A 5,977-nucleotide genomic window follows, 5' to 3' on the forward strand; every position below is an offset into this window, starting at 1 on the left:
CTTTAGATATTTTCGTCAGATGTTACTATGGAATACTGAAGTATAATTACAAGCATTTCATGTGTCAAAAAGGCTTTTACTGACAATTATATGAAGTTGATGCAAAGAGTCAATATTTGCAGTGTTGACCCTTCTTTTTCAAGACCTCTGCAATCCGCCTTGGCATGCTGTCAATTAACTTCTGGGCCACATCCTGACTGATGGCAGCCCATTCTTGCATAATCAATGCTTCGAGTGAGCTCACTCCCTTGGCTGAGAAGCAACCCCACAAATGAATGGTCTCAGGATGCTTTACTGTTGGCATGACACAGGACTGATGGTAGCGCTCACCTTGTCTTCTCCAGACAAGCTTTTTTCCGGATGCCCCAAACAATCGGAAAGGGGATTCATCAGAGAAAATGACTTTACCCCAGTCCTCAGCAGTCCAATCATTGTACCTTTTGCAGAATATCAGTCTGTCCCTGATGTTTTTCCTGGAGAAGTGGCTTCTTTGCTGCCCTTCTTGACACCAGGCCATCCTCCAAAAGTCTTTGCCTCACTGTGCGTGCAGACGCACTCACACCTGCCTGCTGCCATTCCTGAGCAAGATCTGTACTGGTGGTGCCCCGATCCCGCAGCTGAATCAACTTTAGGAGACGGTTCTGGCGCTTGCTGGACTTTCTTGGGCGCCCTGAAGCCTTCTTCACAACAATTGAACCGCTCTCCTTGAAGTTCCTGATGTTCCGATAAATGGTTGATTTAGGTGCAATCTTACTGGCAGAAATATCCTTGCCTGTGAAGCCCTTTTTGTGCAAAGCAATGATGAACTCAATCAGCATGACAGGCATCCTCGTCAACACTCACACCTGTGTTAATGAGAGAATCACTGACATGATGTCAGCTGGTCCTTTTGTGGCAGGGCTGAAATGCAGTGGAAATGTTTTTTGGGGATTCAGTTCATTTGCATGGCAAAGAGGGACTTTGCAATTAATTGCAATTCATCTGATCACTCGTCATAACATCCTGGAGTATATGCAAATTGCCATCATACAAACTGAGGCAGCAGACTTTGTGAAAATTAATATTTGTGTAATTCTCAAAACTTTTGGCCACGATTGTATATACACAAATAAATATCAATAGAAAAAAGGTCTAATGAAATGGAGCTAGTTTGAAGTGATTTGTTAGCTGTGTTTTTGGCTAGTTCCACTGAAACAACAGTGTCTTCACGAGAGAGCACATTTTCTATGCCAGGTGAAATCGCGCATCATTAGCTCATTGTTATGGATGTATCCAAATTAATGTCACTAGAAAACAGCTTAAACCACTGACGGCCCGCTCATTAGGCAGGATTAGGTCTGCCGCCTTAGGCGGGGGCAGCACCTCCAACAACACATAAGACCTCACATAAATCTACCCAAAAACAATGACAATTTCTCTCAACCAGTGGCAAATGGGCATTTTAGGTGAACACTGATGACACCCTTTGATAAGCAGTACCCACTTTATCAAAGGCAGGGGCACAAAAACAGGGTGCTTGTCACGTCCTGACCAGTAATAGGGGTTATTTGTTATTGTAGTTTGGTCAGGACGTGGCAGGGGGTATTTGTTTTATGTGGTTCGGGGTGGTTGTGTGTTTAGTAGGGTGTTTGATTTATTATTCCGGGTTTTGGGCAATGTTCTATGGTTATGTATTTCTATGTTTAGTCTAGTATTTTGTATTTCTATGCTTAGTTAATTGGGGATTGGACTCTCAATTGGAGGCAGGTGTTTTCTAGTTGCCTCTGATTGAGGGTCCTATATATAGGTATGTGTTTGTTTTAGTGTTTTGTGGGAGATTGTGCTGTGTATAGCTCTGTGCCTTACCGGCCTGTTATTTGTCGTTGTGTTTTTTTGGTGTATGTATTTATTTTGGTTTACCTTCTTTGTCCGTTGAAATAAAAGAAGATGAGTGCACATTTCCCCGCTGCGTCTTGGTCCGCTTTACCCTACGACAACCGTGACAGTGCTATTGGAGAGATGTATCTCCGCAGCCCTCCACCAACGTTCCGTCAATAAAACTATCTAACTTAAATATAGGATATGGTAGAAAGAATATGTGGCCTTTTCTCTAGTCTATAGGCTGAGATAAAATGTATGACAATATAATGAGAATGACACTTTTTACATCATGCAGGTTTCTCCAATCATATAGCCTCACCACAATGGCGCTCAATCAAAAGAAAAAATGTTAACAAACAACATATCCCTGACCAGGTGAATTCAGGTGAAAGCTTTGATCCCTTATTGATGTCACTTCAATCAGTGTAGATGAAGGAGAGGAGACAGGTTGAAGAAGGATTTTTAAGCCTAAAGACAATTGAGAAATGGATTCCTGTGGAACGCTTGACACCTTGTAGAGTCCATGCATCGACAAATTGAGGCTGTTCTGAGGGTAAAAGGTGGTGCAACTCAATATTAGGAAGGTGTTTCTAATGTTTTGTACACTCAGTGTGTGTGTGTGTATATGTATATATATATATATATATATATATATATATATATATATATATATATATATACACATACATACACATACTGAACACATACTGAACAAAAATATAAACGCAACATGTAAGGTGTGAAATAAAATATCAAATGTTTTCCCCATATGCCCAAAAAATGTATTTCTCCCAAATATTGCGCACAAATGTGTTTACATCCCTGTTAGTGAGCATTTCTCCTTTTCCAAGATAATCCATCCACCTGACAGGTGTAACATATCAACAAGCTGATACCCCCTGTATATAGCCTCATTATTGTTATTTTATTGTGTTACTTTTTATTGTTTTTTACTTGAGTTTATTTAGCAAATATTTTCTTAACTCAATTTCTTGAACTGCATTGTTGGTTAAGGGCTTATAAGTAAGCATTTCACAGTAAGGTCTACACATGTTGTATTCGGTGCATGTGACAAATAAAATTGAATTTGATTAGCACACTCTTTCTTCATTATCCATTGCACTCCTCTGACCCTGGCTATGAAGGGTCTTCACTGCAATCTCCATCATGGCCAGAACCTAAGGGTCTGCATCAAGGATGCTCCTCTTGCCTCCTGTCTCTACCTGCAACAGAACACCCCAACCTGACTGTCATCCACTAAGTATATGTGGTAGGTTACTTCCTTTAATAAATGTGCCTCTATCTCCACCTGCAGGTAGAAATGAGAAACACAATGATACTTGCACAGCAGTGACAGACAGAATAAAACAAATGATAGAAAAAAATATGTGGGAAAGGAGAGAGGTGAGAGACTGTCCTGGTTGATACTGACCTCTTCCTCCTCAGGGAGAGTCCAGGGTGTCCAGAGAGCCGAGAGAGTCGAGGGCTGCTATAGGTGGTGCAGTGAGGCCGTGCTCGGCTATGCCCACGGCCAAAATCACTGTCCAGCCACAGGCCAAAGTAGCCATGCTGACCACCCATGCCCTGAGACACACACAGACAAATTACAGAAGTTGCTTCGGTCAAGAAAAACAACAGTTGAATTTTGCTCAATTTGTAAATTGGGAGGTGCAGGAACAAAAAGTGAGCCCTCTGGGGCTCTTGAAAAAGAAAATCACATTTATAATAAAGAATTGCATGCATTATCATAGCTTTTGTGTACTGGCATAGAGCAGTAAAGTAGAGACACTTGCAGAAGTTGCCCATTGGGAAACACTTTTGTAGGTAAGGTTCTGGAAAAAATGTGGCCTTTTATAAACCTTTTATAATCAATTCTACATATTTTAATTTGACTGGAGACTTTAGCATAATACGTTTTAATACCTCACAAATGATCGAAATGACAGGCTACTTTGACACAGAATCTGAGATCAATAAAACGACCTTGTCTTGAATCAATCAATAGCATAGGTGTGTGGAGACATATTGTACAATATGAGGAGGGAATTTTTTTAAAAGCATTCGATTTTCACTGACTCACCCAATGATGCGCAACTCACTCACTGGTGATGGCCGATGTGCTACTGCCAAAAGCTTGTCTACCCCCCTTGTTTTTTTTGTTCCCCCTTGTTTTACTTTGTATGCTGTTTGCTCAATAGCGCTATTTGGAAGTTGATAACTTTGGTAGCCTACAGACAGATTAGTATTTTCTTTTCAGCAGGATACATTTGCTTTACAAACTGTGTTTTCACGTGAATGTATTTGAAATACTTGTTTTACATGCATACTGTTCCCTGACCGTACGCCCGGTGTACGTAGCACAAGATACCTTGCGGTGAAACACCGCTTCCCATTCATTTTCAACGGAAGGTAAAGAAGCGGAGAGTCGGCGACCGCTGTGCGATGACCAATCATATCGAGTGGTTCCCATGACGAATTTGACGCTATGCGACCCAAGGCTGGAGACTTTCTTCAGATCATTGTCTATTTGTGTACTTCTTGTATGTATACAGACTATTCTACATTAAAACCCATGGGACCTCGCGGTAGCTGCAACGGTGGGCATGTAAGGCGCAACGTCATGCATTTTTTTTTTACAGTTGATAGGAATATGTTAGTTAAAGTAGACAAACGATTATGCATATTCTTTTTATCATAAAGTTAATTTACGAAAATCGCGATTTAGCAAGCTAGCTGACTAGCTAACATTAGCCATTAAAGTAGACAAACGATTATGCATATTCTTTTTATCATAAAGTTAATTTACGAACATCGCGATTTAGCAAGCTAGCTGACTAGCTAACATTAGCCAGCTAGCTGGCTAGCTTTATGGGTGTTTAAAAAAAAAAAAGTTACATTTTATTTCACCTTTATTTAACCAGGTAGGCAAGTTGAGAACAAGTTCTCATTTACAATTGCGACCTGGCCAAGATAAAGCAAAGCAGTTCGACAACATACAAAAACACAGAGTTACACATGGAGTAAAACAAACATACAGTCAATAATACAGTAGAAAAATAAGTCTATATACAGTGTGAGCAAATGAGGTGAGATATGGGAGGTAAAGGCAAAAAAGGCCATGGTGGCAAAGTAAATACAATATAGCAAGTAAAACACTGGAATTGTAGATTTGCAGTGGAAGAAAGTGCAAAGTAGAAATAGAAATAATGGGGTGCAAAGGAGCAAAATAAATAAATATAGTAGGGTAAGAGGTAGTTGTATGGGCTAAATTATAGATGGGCTATGTACATGTGCAGTGATCTGTGAGCTGCTCTGACAGCTGGTGCTTAAAGCTAGTGAGGGAGATAAGTGTTTCCAGTTTCAGAGATTTTTGTAGTTCGTTCCAGTCATTGGCAGCAGAGAACTGGAAGGAGAGACGACCAAAGGAGGAGTTGGCTTTGAGGGGTGACCAGAGAGATATACCTGCTGGAGCGCATGCTACAGGTGGGTGCTGCTATGGTGACCAGTGAGTGGAGATAAGGGGGGACTTTACCTAGCAGGGTCTTGTAGATGACCTGGAGCCAGTGGGTTTGGCGATGAGTATGAAGCTAGGGCCAGCCAACGAGAGCGTACAGGTCGCAGTGGTGGGTTGCGACATGAGTATGAACTTGTCATTCTGGTAGTTTAATGTTTTGGGGACTCCTGAAACAACCAGCAAACCAGGCTGTCGTCTTGTGAAACAGTGGATGTAAAGAATCTAGCTAGCTAAAGCATTTACTGCAAATTGAATGTACAATTGTGTAAGCTTGCCTTGCTGATATATGCAATGCAGATAGATGAAATAACGTAGCTAGCTAACTATTTTCTTGCTTATTGTGCAGTGGAGGATAAAAATACCTGAATGCCTATGGATGTGTAGCTAGCTATGTAGCTGGTCTGTGTATGGACCCTAAAACGTTTGGTTTACATAGTAGTTCAGAACCTAGCTATGAACCTCAACTATCATAGCCAGTTGTATCAACTTCAAAACAGTGAATGACATTGATGAAGCCTATGGATCGACTAGAATGTAATATAACTTTGTGCCAAGGATGCAAGTCGTATATACGTGTAGTTATTACCATACATGAGATCCCCA

Source organism: Salmo salar, chromosome 16 (assembly GCF_965601325.2).
Source record: "Salmo salar chromosome 16, fSalSal1, whole genome shotgun sequence".
NCBI classification, from domain to species: domain Eukaryota; kingdom Metazoa; phylum Chordata; class Actinopteri; order Salmoniformes; family Salmonidae; genus Salmo; species Salmo salar.